We start from the raw sequence: 22,909 nt of genomic DNA on the forward strand, positions 1-22,909 counted from the left end.
TTGCTGAGGCAGGTGTATCCAAACTGGCTTCTTTTTAAAGTAGGGTTATCAGACCTAGGTCTCAGGTCTGGACCCTGAAATCTGAGGCTCTGGGATGCTCCTGACCTGGCAACCCTGCTTTTAAGTGGGTTTCGATGGCATCCAAAAGATATATGAAACTTACTTCAGCAAATATCTCAAGGCTTATTGAAACTCTACCAAAATCCAGACTCCACAACTGTATGGGGTGGTTGTTGTTGCTGGATAGATAGCTGGACCCTGGTAAAAAAAATGCAGAGTATGGTGAAGAAATGATTGGACAAGATAGGGTTGAGCATCCATGGGGTAGTAGCTCATAACTGTTGACAAGCACCATCCTTCAAGCATCATCTTGGTCAGCCACATTGAATGGGCTATCATACATGTTCAGCCAATAACCAATATCATGCTATCAAGGTGGAGGTAACAACACCATTGCAATAGGCATTCTTTACTAACGGGTCTGGATTCATGTTTGAATTGAACATTGTTTGCCATCTTTCCGAGCCTGAAAATATGAGCCTCAAAAAACAACCTATAATAAAGTAGTGAATAGATAATGAAACATAGCAAGCAACCCTATGATTTGCTCACCTCCAGAATTATACTGCCTCATCTTTGAAATATAAGCCAGCTTATTTTTTCCCCTTTTGTACTTTAGGTTTATACTGTTGTTCTCCATATATATCTCTAAAGATTAATATGAATATGTGTGCATGAGTATGCATTATTCCTACCCTGCTCTCCATGTCAGAATGGAAAGTAAATCAAGATTGGTGGAAGCTGGTCAGGTTGATTAACAGCCCCCAATTAAGTTAATCCCCAAATGAAGGAACTTAACACTTTTTAATTCTTTCTATTGGACAGCACAGATCTCAATACCTATTACACAGTTGGCCAATGGGGACCCAGAATGTGTGGCTTGTACTTTGTCAACCTCCCAGCAGGCACTGTGGGACACAGCTAACAATATATCTGGTGTTTCTTTTTTTTTTAAAGTGTGGATCTGTCTGCACAACCTTTTAAGTAATTTATGAGGGAACATTTAAACTGCATATATCAAAAATAACAACATGTGATTACTTATATTAATGGGAATTTCATGCTACAACGATAATCTCACAGAGGAAATGTAAATTTTAAGCTTGGCTTGTAAGCAAAGCACACACATTTACTCATGTGTGTCTGTTCTGCCCAATTATGTAAAAATCACAGACATGGGGATGTGAACCTCCTGTACAATGTAAACTAGCCAAGGTAACAGCACAGTTGTCACATGCTGTTGAAAAATAGATACTGCAGAACCTTGCTAATGTTAAAAGAATTATGCTAAAGCAAGCGCCGTGTGCAGTTGTACCACCGAGGTGTTGATATTAAACTGCGCAAGCGGGACCTGTGAATAAACAGCGCAGCGCATCCCCGGTGAAGGACAGGTTAAATTCAGGGCCTGGTGTCAGTTATTCCATCCTTCATCTGTCCCAGTCTTCCCTTTCCCCACTATGGCAGCTTGAGAGCACAGGCCCAAACAGCCTCAACTCACTAAATTTATGATCAGAGTGTTCATAAATTTGCCCATTATTTCGAAAGCAATAAGCAGAATTCACCAAGTGGGGAAAAGAGTCAAGTAAAGGATGCTCATCACCATATTTTGCAAGTGAAATGAGGTAGGGTGTCCTTCTACTTTCAAGGGATCACAGTTCTTCTAAAGTTCTTACTCTTTGGAATGGATTAATAAGAACCAACCTGAGAGTGGATTCTTTGCCTTCTTCTGGGTGAAAATGTCGCCGAGGCTGCTTGAGCTGGGGATATCTGTGAAGCTCATTCCCATGTATCAGGGCTAGGTGGAAAATCCCTCTTCTTTGGCAAGCGAATTGTGTCTCCTGCTTCCAAAACACACGCTTTGAGGAGCCGAGGCAGTGACACCAATGTCCCATGTAGTATATGATGACTCCCTCCTTCACGTTGAGGGTGTTCCCATCTGTCCCTCCCACCTAGGGGAAAATACCCTCCAGGAATCCATCTCTGCAAGGTCAAAGCAGAGGGAATGCAGCAGACTGTGACTCTATGACAACATACATAGACTTCATAAACTGTTCTCTCTCTCTCTGTGTGTGTGTGTGTGTGTGTGTGTTTGTGCGTGCACCACTGCATGCTTTTGTACACTAAATATTTATTATTAAGCACGAATGCAACTCCAAAAAGCAGCACCTTTCTTTTTTGAAAGAACTGTGAAATGTTAATGAACCTATGAGTACAAAAGTCTCAAGGCTGCTGAGAAAAATGGTGACTCTGTATTGAGTTGTGTGTCTCGTCCCTGCCTCCCCATTTTGGTGTCTTGATGCTGTGAATTTCCTGGGGCGCAGAGCACATACTTTGCAGGCAAAAATCTGAGGGTCAATCTCTGGTATCTCTAGGGAGACCCCTTTCTGAAACCCTGGAAAGCCATTGGCAGTCACTGTTGATAATACTGAGCTGGATGAACCAATGGCAGCTGCCTATGTTCCCATCCTTATCAACTGCAGAGCAGGGCTGAGGAACCACACATTATTTTGATAGCAGGGAAACCTGAGACTGAGGTGCCATTTATTTTCAGATCATCATTATGGTGATGTACTTTGTAATAGCTAGTGTTGCTGTCAAAAAGGAAATAAGAAGAGCACTACTGGGCAGGGGTGGAGGAAGCCGCTTGGCCGCCGGGGGCAGCCATTGTGGAGGCACCCTCCGGGGGGCGGGGCATTGCTCCGCAGCGTGCATGCATCCTGACATCACGACGTGCGTGTCAGGACAAATGCGCCACGGAGTCGAGGGGCGGGCCAGCGAGGCGGTGTCATGCTTGTGGCTCGCGTGACGCCCCTCACTGGCCCGCCCCGCCCCTCCCCTCCGCGGCTCCCTCCAGGGCCAGCAGCAGGAAGGGAGAGCGCGCATCGGCCAAGAGGGAGCAAGCCGAGCCCCGCTGCCTGGCAAAAACCTTGCTCGGCGCACCGCGGCGGCTGCCTTGTGCTTGCTCTCTTGCTTTGCCTGCTTGCACTTTCCTTTATTTTGTTTTTTTTTTGGCACTGGGGTGGGCCCTGGCCGGAGCCGCGCGCAGAGGCGAGAGACGGGCCAGTTTGGCTGGCCCGTTCCTCGCCTCTGTACACGGCTCCACCCAGGGCCCACCCCAGCGCTGAAAAAACCAAAGAAAAATAAATAAATAAAAGAAAGCAGCTGAGCGAAAGAGAGAGCAAGCACAAGCCAGCTGCGGCGGTGCGCCGAGCAAGCTTTTGGGATCTGCTGGGAGTCACTAATCGCGAGGGCGGGGCCCCAAGTATCACCCCCTCCAGGGTGGTAACTGGGGCAGACTGCCCCCTACGCCACTCCCTTGCTCCGCCCCTGCAACTGGGTCATCCAAGGGTTTATCTAGATGAGGGAATGATGTGTTTAAAATACAGCTTTTGTTCGTATATGGCACTCATGGTACGCAACAGAATGAATAGTGGAACGTTAAATACAGGCCATCCTTACCATACACTGTAGACAAATGTGCCCTCTGCCACCTCTGTAGATAGATAACTATTGTCCTGTATTAAAGTGGGGTTTTGGTACCCAAAATGTAATCAAACCAATTTCAGAGATGAAGGCACATCTTTAGGCAATGTATTCATGATTGGAATGGTGAGGTGGTGGGGCAGGATATTTACTTTTTTCTACCATCTCAGCCATTTCTTATTAGCTGCTGTAAAGATGAAAAACATTCCACTTATGATTCCTTTCTCTTTCTCTGCCCCCCCCCCCTTTTGATTGAGTAGGTCAGTAATGTAAACTGATAAACAGTAGGGAAACATGATCTGGACATGAAGACTTTAATCAAGCACATCGTTTTAGAATAGCCCTCAAGTTAAAAAGGGAAAACGGCAGGGGAAGTTAAGAGAGCTATCCATAGATGTCTGAACTTGAATGCTTTCTTTAGTCTAAAAGTTGCATTTTGTTCTGAAAAAGTGTACAGCATCAGTAAACCTCCTGGAGAAAAAGAAATCCCCTAATCATTTTCAGATATGCTAAAATTCTTACATAAGTTTTTCCAGAACAGAAACATCTGCATGCACTATATGTGGATTTAAGTGAAACTCAGTTTGCACACATAGAAAATTCAATATGGAGGCAAAAGATTCAAGCACAGTCTTTCCCCTTCCATGCTAGTTTTCTATGCAGTGGAACCTCGGTTGTCAAAGACCGTTTGACTTCCAAAACCGAGGCGTAATTGCCAGTTGGCAAAATCCATGGAAAAAATGGAGAAACGTGTCTCGGAAGCTGTTTGACTTCAGAGGCGCATTCAAAAACGGAAGCATTCACTTCTGGGTTGTCGACGTTCAGGTTTCGAATTGTTTGGCTTCCGAAGCATTTGACAATCAAGGTTCCACTGTATATGAACATCCCATCTTCTGAGCTAGTGGCTCTAACCACTAACACCACAATGTGTCTAGTTGGAAGTAAGCCTCACTGAGTACAATGGGATTAATTCTCAGGTAACTGTGTATAACATTGCAGTCTAAAATGATGCAGCTCAGACCCGGCTTTTGAGTTGGCCCCCCGGGTGAAATCCAGTGGAGACCTTGAATGTCTATATTGATTTGAAACCTATTGCTACAACTTTGATGTTGCAGTAGCACCACTGAGTCTTGATATACCCAGGGTAGAATTTTGTATTAATGGGGTTGAATACAACATATTCCTGAGTAATTACTAAAGAATCAGCTGCAGTTTTCAGTAAACTATTTACATACATGCATGCATGCATGCATGCATGCATGTTTATTTCTAACCCCACCCCAACCCCACAGATTTGGAGTATTTCTGGAAGAAATTCTGTCTCTCCTATTATTGCTCTCCAAACCTAAATTTAACATTCATTTTGGTTTTTATAGCTTCCAAAATCATTCATATTTGCATAGATCTCTTGGCTGAATATACATTTTACCTCGCACCTGATTAGAAAGAAATACACTCTCCCTAGGTTGGGAAGCATACATCAAACCCAGAAGATAAAACAATGCCTTGTGTGTCTTTGTTGTTGCGCTTTAATTCTGTTAATCGCCCTAGGTAAAGATTAGCTGCTGTTGTCAATTTAATTCAGCTTCAAACAAAGCAACAAGGTCACTACCCCCCCTTTTTTTAGCAAACAGGATTGAGTTGTCATGTAGTCCTAATAGGCAGCACAGGGAATCATTAGTCCACCTCGGCTCCCTGACTGATGGGCATTTCATTTCAATCATCTGACTGAGCTCTAGCGGTCCAGTACTATTGACACCATGTCAGGGCTGAGAGTAGATGCCTTAATCGCCTCAGACACTCTCTGCATTGATTTGACAAGTTGCTGTAATGACCTTCTTGGTTCCTCCCCCCCCCCTTCTTTCTGAAGGATTACTGTTTACCCAGGGAGGTGCCTGGGACTAAATGCACCGCATTGTCATGGAAACTATTATTGTTGCATCTCAATCCCATTAACGCCGTGGTGTGTGACATTGATATGAGACACTGAATATTTCAATGGAGTTCAGGCCACTTCAATAACACTAATCTCTCCCCATTAATCAGGCTTTACACAATCCACAAGGAGTTTTCCCCGTGGCTGAACCAGGAGGAGGTATATAAGTGCTATTTGGTGGTTTATTTTCATGAATGATCCTTAACGTTCATTTTTGATATTCATCTCCAAATTGAATTATAAAAGGAGTCATTGTAGAACATGCATTCAGTTTAAGCATGGATTTCTTCTTTGCAACTAATAAGTGAATATAGATAATACAGCGATAATACAGCAAAGAGTTTTATAGGCTACCAAATTTATTATGGAAGAAGCTTTTGTGAACCATAGCTTACTTCGTCAAGTGTTATCCTGAGTTGTAGGTGCATATATACATGACTTGGGATGGGGTGGGGATTGTAAACATTGATGTCGGAAGGAAATAAAACACAGAAAACTACAAATGGTAATAATTACCTTATTAATAGTCACCATTCATTCATTCACTCACACACAAACCCAGTAGCTGATAACAAATATATCCTGACATTAGCAAGCCAATTAGCACAAGTAAAGTGAGAAAAATTGGCTGTGCTGATTCAGCATACCTGTGATAGCATTTAATATTTTTGTGCATTGCAGCTGTTTCACATAGACAGTGTACACACTCCCATTTGCTCTGCATCCAGTGTGCACTCACCACTGTTTTGGGAAGCAGTTGTACACATGGTAGTGACAACACACATCTATTCTAGTACTTCATTTTGATGCATTACCCGTCAAGCCACAATTGAACAACTTAACAGTGATTTAAGTCAGCAATCTGCACATGGCTGTAGTCTCCACTATCCGTTACGTAGTGTCCTTGGAGGCTGAAATGTCCCCCCACTGGATTTTCTATAATGGTATTTCTGATGCCAGATTTCTATCCATTGTGTTATTTTGCATAAGGACTGGTCTGCTTGTGCTATGTAGAATGCAAAAGGCCACTGCTGGCAGATCGTATCATATGTCCCATTGGAAGCTGAGCAGGTGAATGAACCCCTGAGGTCTTGTTATAGCCACACTGTTGGGTAGGGGGATCCAAGGCCACAACTTGATATGGCATCATCAGCTTTATTGGGCTAAAACACTTTTAAAATTCTCTGTGTTGTTCTTCTGATCCTCATTTCCATGAGTGGCTGACTTGCCGAACTGTGTGGGGCACAGATCTCAGGTCCAAGAGCAATCAGCCAATGTGCTGGTTTCAGTATAGACCCACATGATCACATTACACTGTACATACAGACTGGGCACATATGGACTGGGGCAGTGATATTGACCAGCACTTAGGCTGTCCAGTGAGAGGATTGTTGATTTACACCATGCTAAACTCAGTGGGCTTTAATCAATAAAGTTATGGCTGTCATTAATTTCAGCCTAGTTATTGCTGCTGGGCACCAGCACTACATGCTGCTGGTTCAAGCTTTGAGTTGGTGAAAAGCTGGGAATAAAACCCATAACCTCTGCTGCCCCAACCCACACTGCTGTTCCTTGCTTCTCTTTTGTCATTATGCACTTAACGGCTTATTAAAAATACAGCCCTTGGGTTGCCAAAGGGGAAAATAATATGCATAAATAAATATTATTAATACTGTGTGGCATTTGTTTGATTCTTCTGGGGTTAACCTCATGCATTTAAAAATATGTTTTGTGTGCATATTTCATATACAGCACAAGATGTGTGCTGATACGCATGATGCTAGAAAGGAAATGACAGGAATATGTGCTATGTTCAAATAGATCATATAGGGACTTGGCTAAATATACATTAAGATGACAAGACTCCAACCGCGATGCACTCTAAAACTGCTAATAGACAGTATGTTGTCTGTTGTCTCTATAGTACATTACCAGTGATTCAAATTAAGGAGGGAGCAATGCCGGATTATGGTGCGTCACTTTAAATCGAAATGCATTTTGGCAATGTACATGGGCATAATGGAAGATTACCTATCTAGCATCAGCATGTTATTGTTATAATACATTTAGCCACGAGAAATGCAGCACACAGAGAAAAATAGTAATAAATGGCATCCAAATTAGGAGGGGACTAGCTCCTGACTAGCTCCTTGAATGAAGGCCCTCAGGGCTAGCATGGAATATGCACGCTATAGCCTTTACTTTCCTTGTTCTGTCCTTTTCTGTTTAGTACTTGCCTTCTATTTAAATTGAACTTTGCCTGGTTCTGCTAAAATGGAATCTACTCAAGGCATGCTTATGCAACCATACGTCCAATGGTATTTCCAAAGTTTCACATTGTGACTTTCAGGATATAGTCAGTGGTATCAGAAGCTAGGTCAATAGGTAGATACCAGGTATCATATTTTTTTTTTGGCCACACATTTAGCCCAGGGAAGAATGATCTGACTTGCAATAACAGTAGCTGGACACATGTGGAAGAAGCATACAGAACCAGAGTATTGTAGAAGTGGTTGGAATGTACGGTACATTTTCTGCTCTGGGAACAAATGTCTCAGGATGCAGCAGAGGCATGTTCAAACCAGGTCCACTCCACTTTGAAAGATGGCCCCATGTGACTTTCATCAGTAATCATCCCCAGCCTTCAGCCCAGACCTGGATGTGGGTAGCAAGCAACACACCTAAGGGAAGAAACAGAAGCCTGAGCTAACAGTGGGGATTGTTGCCAAGGCTGCTGGCATCACAAAGGTACTGATGTCATCTCCTAGTAACACAGAAACAGAGATAGGCTACAGTTGAAGAGGAAGAGGGGAAGGAAACAGGAGTTGTGGGCACAAGGGTCCCACAGGATGGAGAGAGGGAGGAAGCAGGAAACAAGGAAAGACAAAGGTTCACTTCAACATCTACACAAACCCACTGGGAGACTTGGAATGCAGTGTCATCAGTGTGCAGGATGATGTTCACCATTATCTCGTCTATGAGATGCTGTGAAGGACCTGAGCCATCATACTCTTTTTCTCACTTGTCCTTTGTTAGAACATCTTCTGTCTTCATTGAGATCATGGTAAAACCTTACTAGGTATCCTTTTTTTGATGGGTTTCCCCCTAAATGTAATACTGAACTCATTTATCCCCATAAATGTCTGTGTATTAGGTTTTTTATTTCATTTGCAAGGTAAAATTGTATAGCAATTATTGACTTAGATTTGAACTTTCTAACATAATTCAGTTGTTTTTGAAGTATCTAAAATATGTAATTGTTCATAGGCTGAAACTGTCAGTTTTAACTTTTAAAGAAAGTGCTGTTAAGCTGATGAATATTATCTAGGAAATTCAGCAAAAAGTTAGTTCTCTGCTCACCAGTTACTAGAATATGGCTATTCTACTAAAACATCATTTTTTTGTTTGTTTGGTTTGAGGTGGGAAACCATTAAGAATACAATAGCTGACTTTCATTCTGAAGCTATACACTCAAAAAGGACATTGTCATATGCTTTGGTTGAGCTTTTAGACATTCCTGATAGACTACAATGTACTTTAAAAGTAGTCTGGGTTTCTGTAAATAAAATGTGTAATTTTTAATGTGGAAATAATATTGTTTCATAAGGAGAAGGGGACGACAGAGGACAAGATGGTTGGACAGTGTTCTCAAAGCTACCAACATGAGTGACCAAACTGCGGGAGGCAGTGAAAGATAGGTGTGCCTGGCGTGCTCTGGTCCATGGGGTCACGAAGAGTCGGACACGACTGAATGACTGAGCAGCAACAACAACAATACCTTAAACGTATTGGCAGTTTGCTTTGTCTTACGATTTCATCCGCCCTGAGAGCCCTTCTGCTCTTAATGATGAGGTTTGTGAAGAGAGCAGTTCTAAGAGTGGATGGGACAGTATTGGAGGCCTCCCTCACCTCTCCTTGGCAGAGAGCTTCACCATCATTGTTAGTATTTTGAGGGCAGCACGGCAAAAGGAAGGTAGATTGGGGAAGGCTTTGGATCAGCTGGATTCAAAGAAGACTCGTTCTCCAGACACACCTTCAAATTGGAGGGGAGGACTAAATCAGCCCTGGCGTTGTTAGAATTTCATTTTTTAAGAAAGAAGAACTGGTAAGGAAACATGGGTTAAACACGGGTAGAGAACCACTTACCCCAACTCACACAAGCCCTGTCAGGGGTGCTGTGTGTCCAGCAGGGCTTTTGAAGTGGTGGCTCCTTCGTCATAGACTCCCCCCACCACCAACCCCTGTAAGGTTACTCAGCCAGGGTGCAATTCTATACACTCCTAGCTGGGAGTAAGCACCACCGAACTCAATGGAACTTACGTGGTGGTAGTAGTAGAGTGGACAAGTATTGGTTTGTGTTGGAAAAGGCTTCCTTCACACCCTACCAGGAGCTATAATTTGTACTGAAAATTGCCAAATATTATCATTTCCAATCTCTAAATTTAGATTAGGAGTTTTAGAATTGGAAATCTGATTTTCTGAACCAGATTAAATTTAGCTCTATTGAATATGTTGTTTAGCAGTTCTGCCGAAATCAGTTGCAGCAGAGAGAGCCCTGGGCTATATTTGTTCCACCTCTAATTTCTCTCTTACTTACACACACTTTCAGTAGTTTCTTTTTATAAGAGCAAGAATGAATAATGACAGCCCGAGGAAATACGAAAAGTAATTTTTTATTTAATTGGTTTTGGACACAAATGTCATCTTTGGTTGTTTAGTGGAAGAAAAAAGACAACTGCTAATGGCAATGCAACCTTTTGCAAAGAAAAAAATGCTATTTAAACAATAAATTGCACTATTATGGAAATGTCAGCAGTCTTTATTCTGCATATATGTTTTGAGGTGAACCAAAGACCATTTAGTCGTCAGTGTTTCCCATGCAGATAATGTTTATCCCAGATAATGGTTCAAAGGCACACAATGCAGTTCTTCTGCTAAAGCTGCTAAGAAGGTCTCACTATGTAAGCTGCCAGAGTGGGAAACTACCTGCAACCGTATGTAAATCGCGGGGAGAAAGAATGGAGTGAAAGTATAAAACATCAAAAATGAAAATGAAAAAGTGGGAGTGAAATGTTGTAGTAACATTGGACATGTGGAAGAAGTGGCTGGAGGAGAATACTGGCTTCAATCTAGTTTAAGGTAAAGGTACTACATTTCCGTACTACATGTACATGCAACAGAAGGCCTGGGCTTGCCAGTGTGCAGTCCCTGAAATAGCCCTGTGGCTCATGCATAGCTCTGAGAATGTAGGTAGCAGCCCTTGGAGTTAAACTTGTTGGTTGGTTTGTTTTTAAATTTATATACAGTCTTTCTTCCAAGCAGATCCCAGGGTAGTGTTTGATAATATCTATAATGAAAACCTTGTATTTATCCCCACCCCACCCCCCAAACCACACACAGACAATAGGGTTAATTATGAACAGATACTGCTGTCCTTTTCCAACATGTTTATTTCTTTAGGTGGCCAAGAATAATTTATTTCCCTTCCTTCTAATTCCTCTACTTTTATCAGTACAGCTCTTAATTGCTCACTTTTAGAAGGTGGTTGAGTCTTAAGTTTAAAACTCAGTTTCCTTCGACCAAGAAAGTTTACTGCCCTTCTTCTTCCTTAATGAATGCCAAAATCATCACGAAAACATACTTTATGAATAATGCATTGTGGCCCAATTAAATGTGACTGCTGCTTATTTATTGCAAGGGGTATTTGCTACCTAGAAGTCGTGGCACTATCTTTTGACAGACAAACCAACAACCTGGAAACACTTTTAACATAGTGGGAATTGTATAAATTAAAATGGCTCCTGTTTTAAAATCTTCACCTTAAATATCATCCTCTCTCAAACACATTAATCATAATGTTTAAGTTGAAAATGTGAAACTATCTGCATCTATTTCCTTACACCAGCAGCGGCTGCCATACATAAGGATCTCACAGCATCAAAACACAAGGAATTGTGGTGAGGATTCAGATGGTGGGGAATTCTTCTAAAATCCTGTTGTGAGTTGGAATTAGAATTGCAATTTGAACTGAGATGGAGACAGAGAAACAAATAGCTGTGGGCTCAAAATGGGGGTATATATTAGGTTCAAATGCTCACTTCGGAGGCTCGATGCAAGGTTGGTGGATCTTCCTACAGTAAGACGGTTGATTTCCTTGCAATAGACTCTGCCTCTATATTTGTAATTAAAGCAAACATTCAAAAAATGCCATGAGTGTCCAGTGCTATTTCATGCAGTGGAAACTAAACAATGTAGTACAGCCCCTGGAGCTTCTCATCACATGGGGAAGTGAGGTAAATATACCTTCCCATTTGTTAGATGGATAATACATTCATGTTTAGGATACGTGAGAGAAATTAGGGTTTCTGCGTTGCCACTTGTATGCCCATTATGTGTCGGGTACCATACACAGAGGGCAGGAGCTCTGAATGGTGAACCACAAGATAGGCAACAAGATGACAAGGTATTGACGTTTTAGAGTAGCAACAATTGCAGTGAGGCTGCAATAACTGGGCCAAATCGAAGTGCTGCAGCAGGAGTGTTGAGAATTGCCATTGCTGTAACCACTATGCCAGTGTTTCTCAAACTTGGGTCTCCAGCTATTGTTGCACTACAACACACATCATGTTGTTGGTCCTCCCATGTTGGTCCTTCTAGCTAGGGATGATGGGAGTTGTCCAACAACAACTCAAGACTCTGGTTTGAGAAACATGGCACTGTGCTGAAGGTGCATGAGATTTAAAGAGTGCTCTGACTTAGAAGAAGAGGAGGAGGAGGAGTTTGGACTTGATATCCCGCCTTTCACTCCCCTTAAGGAGTCTCAAAGCGGCTAACAATCTCCTTTCCTTTGCTCCCCCACAACAAACATTCTGTGAGGTGAGTGAGGCTGAGAGACTTCAGAAAAGTGTGACTAGCCCAAGGTCACCCAGCAGCTGCATGTGGAGGAGCGGGGAAGTGAACCCGGTTCACCAGATTACGAGTCCACTGTTCTTAGCCACCACACCATGCTGGCTCTCTTTGCAACCAAGCACTATGGCAGCATTAAATGCCGCCCACAATGTGCATATTAAAAGTTCTTCAGAAATGCTCCATAATATTCTCTAATCAACCCTCCACCCTGATATGTTACTTTTCTATATCCAGAGGTTTTTTTGTTTTGTTTTTTTTGTTTGGTATGAGGTGGGAAACCATTAAGAAGACAATAGCTAATTTTCATTCTGAAGCTATACACTCAAAAAGGAGTTATAGGTGGGTAGCCGTGTTGGTCTGCCATAGTCGAAACAAAATAGAAAATTCTTTTCAGTAGCACCTTAGAGACCAACTGTGTTTGTTCTTGGTATGAGCTTTCGTGTGCATGCACACTTCTTCAGATACCAATCTGAATTGAAGTGTATCTGAAGAAGTGTGCATGCACACGAAAGCTCATACCAAGAACATACACAGTTGGTCTCTAAGGTGCTACTGAATAGAATTTTCTATTTTGTTTCGACTCAAAAAGGACATTGTCATATGCTTTGGTTGAGCTTTTAGACATTCCTGATAGACTACAGTGTACTTTAAAAGTAGTCTGGGTTTCTGTAAATAAAATGTGTAATTTTTAATGTGGAAATAATATTGTTTCATTGGATGGCTGGGGAAACCCAGCCAGATGGTGGGGCATAATAATAATAATAATAATAATAATAATAATAATAATAATAATAATATGGGTTTGTCATTGCTGTATGGCTTCATAAAAATACACAGATAATAAGGCTAAAGTTTGGCTGATTAGAGGGGGGAAGTGTGGAGTTGTTTTTAGGAAATATATTTTCCCTAAAGTTCAGTTTAAAAAATTATTATAGCATGTTTCCCCACACTCACTCACAAGTATGTGCCTCCGCCTCACTATAGCGGGTAATAATATTGATAAAGTAGTTTAACTGATTAATTAATCACCACATTCTGGCAACTCTATGATTCATGTCAATTATTTAGACTATATTGCTGGAAATGATTTGAAATAATTGCTAGTGAAACAATAAGATTCAAGATCTTTTGGAGTGACAAGGCTCTTAGTTAAACTAAAAAAACTGCAATGCTTCATTACAGCAAGATGGGGGAAAGTATTATGTGGTTTCAAGATCGTGTGAAATTTACAGCATCACCCAAATGAAATAATTCATGATTCATAGTCATAAAAATACATAATCTTTGAAAGAATGGGTCTGATGTTATAGTCCTAAGTGGCACCTGCAACAAAGTGTTGAAGTGTAGCCCCACTCCTTCGGAGGAGCTCTCTGTTTACAACTCTAGCCAGCCTGGAACTGGAGCTTTATAGCCATGTCGAGGCATGGAAGTGCGAGGAGTGGGAAATCAGCATTTCCTCGCTTTCCCATCCTTAGAGAGCTTCCCTTTGTGTTATATTTAGTGCTGAAGAGCTTGGGGCAGGGGCTGCTAGCCCCCCAAATCTGAGTGTTTTATAGCTGTGCAGTGGGATGGGGTGGTTGAGAGTGGGTATAATTTGTCCCTTTCCTTCCTCCTGAAACATTCCTGTAAACATCCCAGCTCCCAGAGTGGTCACTCCTTCCTCCAATGGCCACCTCAGAGGTGCCCAAAGGACCATCTGGATCTGAGGGGAGTGAGACCAAGTCTTTTACTTTCATATGTTTAGTGCTTTCTGTTATAATAATCTTATGTAAACTGCTTTTGTGAGAGGGGCATAGGAAAAAAAAATCTCCCCAATCCTAATCCCCCCTCCTTTTCAAGATACTTTCAAGAACGGACTTGAACAGGCCAAGACCCTCTTCGTTTTAAAACCTTTCACCTCCTTTCTTTTTCCTTTCTCTCAACTGTTACCTTCACATTGTGTACATCCTAGAAGCTCAAAAGTACTTGTCAGACTGTGTGTGAGAGAGAAACATACTTTTCCCTGTTAATTTATAGATAGTTCTGTAAAGCTGGGGTGATGCATCCTGGTTGCATCCAGAAACCGCCATATTGTTTTTGGATAGTCCTGGTTTACTTTCAAACTAACAGGCACGTAACCATCTAAGTTTGTTTTAAGAGGAGTAGATGAGCAGCTCATACAGACAGCTCCTAAATAAGTTTTATCAGAAGTCTCATTGAATTTGGTAGGTCTTAGATTTATTCTACATGTTAGAATATGGCAGGAGAATCCTGCTCTGCACGGGGCTTTGAGCTTGGGTTTCTGGAGGCTTCTTCCCAAGAGGTGTGGGGAAAGTCAGAGGAGCTTGACATCCTACAGAGAACAAATGAGGTATCATTGGCCCACAACTCTGGTTTATTTGCCTTGTTATTTCTCTAGTTATCTTTTGGAAGTAATGATCCACCCTGTCTGTCCTAACTGCTGGGGAGGGTGAGTTGAGTAAGCTAACCAGGATAACAGAATGGGTCCCTGGCATTCCCCTCCTCAACTTACTTTCAAAGTAAGGCCCTCCAACATTCCTCAGGTGGGAGCCTTCAGAATTCTGAAGAATCAGAGCCAGGATGCTTTTCACATGGTGAGTGCAGTGAGACATTTATTGTATGTTAATTAAATATCAATGGAAAGAACACTGATTTTCATTTACTTTAATTAAGGTGTACATCTTCATTACCTGAAAATGGCCATAAGTGGCACAGGCATATTTACAAGCTCCCTGGATATATTTGACAGCGATTTTTAGAGAACATTGGCTCATTCTCTGTTGGCTTAGGCCTTAGTGGTAGTGAGTCTGCTCTGCATGCAGAAGACCCCAAATTCAACCTCTGGCATCTCCAGTTAGAGCCAGTAGATTTCCACTTGTGCAGTGGGACTTCTTGCTTCTTTCCCCCTCCCCTGCCTCCCCCAAAAATGGTTCTGGAGAGGTCATGAGAACCTTCTGAACAGCACAGGAAGGAGGATAGCTCCATCTTGCAAACTGCAGTGTTTGTGCAGATGGACCGTTTATAACAGTGCAAGGATGAATTCTCCCCAGCACCATTATGTTACCTGCTGCTTTTTTTGGTACCCCTTACCTCTTTAGTTTCCATTTCTGCAGCACATTGAGCTGAAGGTCTTCAGTGTAGCAGCAGCACCCCCGCCACCCACACCCACACCCACACCCACATACACCAGTTCTCTTGGCTATGTAGTCAAAGGTAACGCAGGCTCTGGCAGGTTATAGTTGAACCTAACATTTCCCCACATTGTGCATCACTTTACACTTAGTGTATTTCACCTGCCATTTTGTTACTCATTTACTCAGATTAGATCTTTTTAGAGCAGAGTCTGCTTGGGATGTATTTATGGAAAGGTTTTCAGGTACCAAAATATGCCTTTGGTAACCTTTTACATCACTGCAGTGCTTCCAAACAATAGATCCACCTAGCATTTATGTCTCTGGCATTTATTGTCTTAAAACACAGCAACGTTGTTCTTTTTCTCAGTTTGGATAGGAGCTGGTTTGAGGGGGAACGGATCAAAATGCATTATTTCACAAGGAACGACAAGATGGTTATAGGATAGATATGGATTGTGGCTAGTGGTGTGTGTACTCCATTTTATAAACTGGGGGTGAGGGGAGTACACTGGATGCAGAGTTAACAGGCGTGTGTACACAGCCTCTGATACCAAATCAGATGAATGCTAGCCAGGCACATCTCTGGAGTCACTAGAAGAAAGATTGGCAACCTCTGGTTCTGTATGCTTCTTCCACATGTGTCCAGCTACTGTTATTGCAAGTCAGATCATTCTTCCCTGGGCTAAATGTGTTCTTGCACTCCAGGTTGATTTTACCTGTCCATACTATTAATTTGATTTGGAAGACACGATGAAGGTTTTCTATAAAGATATATAAGTAAGGTTGGTCCTTCACCTAGCAGATATGCCTATTTAGCTGTGCAAGGTCTTATAAAAATTATCATTCTTTGAGGGTGCTTTATTTGTGGTAAATAACAAATATACATTAGGGGAAGTTGAAAATAAAGCAATTTAATAAATACTTGGGGGGGGCGAATACTTGTCAGTGCTGATCCTTAATTAAGATGAGGGATGATGGAAGCATATGCATCACCATTTACAGGGCTTGATTCTGTCATCCAGCACATATTGTCCACACTCTGCAGTCCATGATGCTAGCAATAGTGTTTTGTTTTGTTTTTGTGCTGCACACCCAAGCCACTCATGATCAGAAGGGCCCTTACTATATTAGCCCTTAGAGGATTCTCACCCCATAATTCTGTTCTTCATTGCATCACTACAGGAAATGGTTTAGGATTCTATGGCTTCTTGGCTCCACCTGACAGGATTTTCATCAGTGTGGGGAAGAATCTAAAAAGAGGGCTCTGGGAGTTGAAATGCAGTATGACTTCTAAACACTCTTCTAATCAAGCAGAAAACAGGAAGAACTTTTGCCAAGACAGCCAGATACTGTTGATGAAACAATTTATCTTTTGTTCCATAAATAGGCTTCAATCCATCCCTTGCTGACAGAGCAAGATGCAAGATAACAGGAGAGGTGATGATTCAGGGAGGAAGAGGATTGGCTAGTCCAGCTTACTCTTCCTCCTACTTCTCATTCAGAGCTCTCATCTGGTGCCTGGACAAAAGGAGACAAAGAGAGAGAATAGAATGCCTGGAGAAGGAACAATAATCTAGGCTGGCCAATCTCCCTAGCACCAAACCTTCCATGCCACCCAAACGTTGGTCTTCGGCTCTGTCTGCTTCTCATCTTCTACACATTTTTTTTTTTTTGGGGGGGGGGGTAATTGTATCCACAGTGACTTTATAATCACCTTTTCCCCCTGTTGAAATGTTTTCATAGCATTCACTCAAAAGCTTTCCATCTTGGATGGGCAGAGATCAATTTGCCTCAGTTGTTAAGTGATTAATTCCTCAAATGAGCTTTCAAAATATTGATGGCAGATAAGCTCTGACATCCACACACCACATTAGCATGGCTTCACTTGTGCAATCATAGCTCCACAGGCCATAAATATTAGAATAATAGTGATGCCATGAAACTGGCATATAATTTGGGTGCTGCTAGTTTTATATAATGGGAGAGCTTCCACTAGAGGCTCATCAGAACAGTTCCTGGACAATACCACTTCAGACTCAAGGTGAGGGGTTTTAGCTTTGCCTTCTCTATGTCATTATAAGTGTTGTATGTGCATGGATTTCCTCATACGGGGGAGCATTCGTCATTGTGATCTCCTATCTCAACTTTCTTTGAAAATTCTACACAGGTTTCATCTGATTAGGACCCACCTAACTTGCCACAAAATTTGGCTTCAGGTAAAATTCAATTTATAGTTTTTGAAGCCATGAAAACCTTGTTTCCCCATCTAAAAACAACAACAACCAGCACCTCCCAAAATTAAAAATCTACGGAAACCTTACTTTCTTACTATACTTACTACAATTTTCTTGCTCAATGTAAACTTAACAGTTTAGGATTGGGGAATGTTTTGTGTATAACTTAGCACATAAAATAGTACTGCTTGGTATTGTTCCACTCACCCCACCTTCTTTCCTAGTGCATTGCTTGGCAGGCTTCCTCAATGCTCTCTTCCTTCCCCTTACAGTTCTAGCAGCCACCCAACATGTAGGTAGTTCCTGTGTGCTTTCCTTCTTCCTGGCCTGGTGCTACCTACTTTTGGGGGGATGGGGGGTGGGGTATTGTGAGCCATCGTTCCCTGCCACCCATACATACTGCCAGGGCAATAAGAGTAATGCATAACAAATTTCTCCTCACCTAGCCACCCCTTCCACTCCCAAACTCTGGCAAGGTGGGGAAGCAATGGCAGGGGTCAGTGTTGGTATCAGCGGTGGAAGTTGGAAATATTGTCTCGAGTTGTGGGGGAAGCAATACTAGTGTGGAGGCAATGATGTGGGAACATTGCAGAGCAATTTATGAAGTGGGAGGTAATGTAGTCTACTTCAAATCCATTACGAATACACTCTGATCACATCTGTGGGTTGTTGCTTCATATATCTGCAGTAAAAGACCTGTCTTGAGGTGCCCATAGACACCACCTTGCTTACATCATCATTAGATGGAGAGAAGAGAATTGTATTTCTTTTGCCAACATGTGTATCTATTTCCTGGTCTTTGTGGGCCATTTGCCTGCAAGTATCCTGAGAAATCTCTATGTGGGACAAGAAGCTACAGTTAGAACTGGATATGGAATAACTGATTGGTTCAAAATTGGGAAAGGAGTACGATAAGGCTGTGTATTGTCTCCCTGCTTATGTAATTTATATGCAGAATTCATCATGCGAAAGGCTGGACTGGATGAATCCCAAGCCGGAATTAAGATTGCTGGAAGAAATATCAACAATCTCAGATATGCTGATGACACAACCTTGATGCCAGAAAGTGAGGAGGAATTAAAGAACCTTTTAGTGAGGGTGAAAGAGGAGAGCTCAGCATAAAAAAAACTAAGATCATGGCCACTGGTCTCATCACCACCTGGCAAATAGAAGGGGAAGATATGGAGGCAGTGAGAGATTTTACTTTCTTGGGTTCCGTGATCACTGCAGATGGTGACAGCAGTCACGAAATTAGAAGACACCTGCTTCTTGGGAGAAAAGCAATGACAAACCTAGACAGCATCTTAAAAAGCAGAGACATCACCTTGCCGACAAAGGTCCGTATAGTTAAAGCTATGGTTTTCCCAGTAGTGATATATGGAAGTGAGAGCTGGACCATAAAGAAGGCTGATCGCTGAAAAATTGATGCTTTTGAATCAAGGTGCTGGAGGAGACTCTTGAGAGTCCCATGGACTGCAAGAAGATCAAACTTATCCATTCTGAAGGAAATCAATCCTGAGTGCTCACTGGAAGGACAGATCCTGAAGCTGAGGCTCCAATACTTTGGCCACCTCATGAGAAGAGAAGACTCCCTGGAAAAGAACCTGATGTTGGGAAAGATTGAGGGCCCAAGGAGAAGGGGACAACAGAGGACAAGATGGTCGGACAGTGTTCTCGAAGCTACCAACGTGAAGCTACCAACTACGGGAGGCAGTGGAAGACAGGAGTGCCTGGCATGCTTTGGTCCATGGGGTCACAAAGAGTCCTAAACGACTAAACAACAATCCTAACAAATGATGTGCATCACAACTTTGCCTAAGTTTCACATCACAACTATTCCTAAGTTTCAACTCCTCCTCTTGGATGCATTAACCCTCTCCTTTTGTTGCCTCTAATCTTTAGATATATTTATAAAAATATGAAGTATAAATGCTTTAATCCAATTCAGTTATAATATACACTGTGTTAGATACGGAGATGCAAGCTGCTGCACCATAAGGGTACCTAAGTATATCTTGGATTTTGCCAGTTGGGAAAATAAGAAAAAAAAAATACAGTGAAAATTGAAACCATAAATATTGTAGTAAAAGGAGGAAAGTTTTATTATCTGGTCTTAGAAACAATATGTTGATATAAGAATTCTCATTTAATAACTTTTGCCTTACATTTGAGGGTATTCACAGGGCCAAAGGGAGCCAAAACTCCTATCAAGTTTTGTTTTGTTTTCTGGGAGGGAAGAGCAAAATTGGGGTTAGGGTGAAACTTACTAGTATCTTCAGTGCTTCTCACAGTAGTCTTATGATTTATTTATTTTTTTAAAAGGTGACTGCCAAGAAAACCATTGATGATGCCAGAGACTTTCCCCTCAACCCCCCTCAAAGGTCCTCCCTAACGTTTGCCACCTGAATGCCCTGCATAGACCTCTGCATTAATCATGCAGAAACAGAAAAAAAACCTCACCTTTTTAAGAGAACAAGTTCAGAAAACAAAGATTTGTATACTGTTGTTAAGGAATGACAATATGTTTAGATACCCAGTAAAAGTTTGTAATAGTATAGCATATCATCATTATATGCATCACAAGGCTACAGTCCCATTCACATGAAATGGGAAGGGAACCGGGTTGAACGTAGTAGAGTTGGCTTCTTGAGTAAGTGTGGATAGGAGTAGGCTGCAAGCATCATTCTAACTGCAGAGAAATATAGCTATCCTGAACCCATATATTCATATCTTGCTCCATCCCAGTAAATGAAATATCCTTGAAAATACAAATGTATATTTCTGAGTTCTCAAATTGGTGTCCTAAAGATACATATTTTCTGATCCTGAACTTTCGCTTTGAACTTACATGAATACAGTGAAGCTCCTCAACTCTTTTATGTGCTTGCTTGTTCCTTGTGTGTAGGTATATATTTTCAGAGTTCTATCAAATTGTTTTGTTTGATGCAGTGACCTGAGGAGTGAGAAAGCAGAGATGTCAGAGGCCCTGTTGTCCACAGGCCTTGTCACCATGTGGCAAAAGAAGGATGACTGGCAGATTCCTAGTTTAGTGCTAAGAGGCTTATGTGTTTACTGATGCAGACAGATACTGTAGCAATGCTATAATTACCAGCCTTATTACCTATCGATACAGGATATAGGAGTTTTGCATCTGTGAAATTGGCAGTAATTTATTTCAATGTGCTACTTCTAAAAGTATTTCACTCATCATTCTAAAAGGAGGTTTTTCTTCTTTTAGAAAAAAGCAATGTACCAATATTTCTGCTGGGATAAAGGGAAATGACCAAAACAACAACAACAAAACAGGCGGGACCAGGAGCAAAGCAAGGGGGTGGCGGGGCCGCCCCGGGTACCGCCCTGGGGGGGTTGACACTCGGGGCGGCGCCCTGCCCCCACGATCGGTGCCACCGGCGCGGCAAGTTTTAAGGCTGCAGCGTGCAAATAACAGCACAGCGTCTGTGCTGCTATTCGCGGGCTGCAGCCTTAAAACTTGCTGTGCCGTTGCATGGTCGGGAGGGGGGCCGGCCGCTCGCGCCCGCCATCTTGGGTGGCTTGCACATGTCCGCACATGCGCAGTTCACCTGGGAAGCTGCGTGCATGCCAGGGAGCGGCACGCCGCCCCCAGGGGGGTGCCCCCGCATTTGCTGCCCCAGGCGGCAAAGCGGCTCCCTACATCCCTGTGGCGGGACTAAGGATTAATTTAAACCTTCCTATTGCTAGATATTGGGGCTTGTAAAACCCAACTTTGGAGTCAAGAATTACTCTTCAAAACCCTGTTGCATGTTTCCCATCCTATGGACTACAGTTCCTTATAAACTCTATGTTGTTAGCATCCATTTGTCTCGGGAGACAATGGAAGAAGTGTGCCTTTGGGGGTGAAGTCAAACTGTTGGAAGGTTACAGCGCCTGCTGTAGCTGTAGAGACCAATATGGAAGACAATAGGACAGCATCCAGTTGTTCTGCTGCAAATGCACCAAGGTCTTTCTTCTCTGCACTCCTCCCAGTGGTCGTTCCTTCTCTGGTCAATGCTATGGATACATGACCTGCCTGTCTGTCTGTCTCCAGGCACTGCAGTCATCTTCAAGGAATTCCCACATTGCAGGGTTAACGTCACGTTTGCAGACATCTTTGTAATGCAGAGTTGGTCTTCCAATAGACTACAGTTTGTTACAAACGTAAAGCATTTATTTGCACAACCACCCTGTGAGAGGGTAGGCTGCTGTTACTGTTTGCAGAGGAGAAATGAAGGCTAAGGAAGGTCATTCAGTGTAACTACAACAGAGATGGAAACTTGATCCAAAGCATACAGGGCCCGCCTCCATCCCTTTGTTCAAGCTAGGTGTGCCCCAGAAGCGTCTTCCTGGGAGCAACTGCCTGAGAGTGGCACCTGTCAAAGATGCAACCTCTGCATTTGTTACAATCTTTTCTAATGCATCTTAGGCAGCCGCAGAAAGCTGTGTGTGTACAAGCTAGAGTTCTGCATGACGAATGGCTCCTAACCCTCACACCCCGCTTGCCTGAGCCGTTGCTTCTTTTAAATCACCCATCTTATCTTGAAGAAACACATCTTGTTCTGTATCCGAACCAGGTTGCTTATCTCACCTCCAGAGGCTGCCCATCAATGTGAGGGTGTGAAGTGAAATGACTTCGCCAGCTATCGGCTCAATTTGCAGTGAGCAGCCCACATCTCGATACCAACACATAATTCAGTTGGTTTTGGCAGATTGCTAAAAGGAAGGCTAGAATCACACTGCCAGGGACACTGAATTATATCAACTTGAGACAGAATCTGAGCCCTGCAGGTCAGGATTTGAGGACACTAAAAGAAGCTTAAGCTTGTATTTGTAACAACAAATATTTTGAAATGTGGATGCTCAATGCAGACCAAACTATAATGGAGGCTGAGGCTAACATTCAACAAATTTTTGCAGAAACAATTAAATACAATACATGTGTTATCAGTTAAATTTATAATTCAACACAGGAAGCAGCTGTATTGATTGATCTTTATATTCAATATGATCATTGTTAGGGGAAACAATTCTTATATTCATTCCTAAAACTGGTAAGAAGCCACTCAGAAATCCTTCCTAGCTAAAGGTAGTTTAAACACACTGACCATTTATATGCCAACCCTAAGAATTGCCAGTCA

General features: G+C 42.4%; 1 long non-coding RNA gene across 1 annotated transcript in view; it reads left to right on the forward strand.

The window, feature by feature from the left end:
• The first annotated feature begins 8,274 nt into the window (after window positions 1-8,274).
• The window catches only part of LOC117046288, a 31,522-nt gene continuing 16,887 nt past the window's right edge, over window positions 8,275-22,909 (forward strand). Inside the window, exon 1 of the long non-coding RNA XR_004426552.1 lies at window positions 8,275-8,368. This is a non-coding gene — a long non-coding RNA (uncharacterized LOC117046288). The remainder of the gene's footprint in view (window positions 8,369-22,909) is intronic.

This window comes from Lacerta agilis, chromosome 5, assembly GCF_009819535.1.
Source record: "Lacerta agilis isolate rLacAgi1 chromosome 5, rLacAgi1.pri, whole genome shotgun sequence".
Lineage (NCBI taxonomy): Eukaryota > Metazoa > Chordata > Lepidosauria > Squamata > Lacertidae > Lacerta > Lacerta agilis.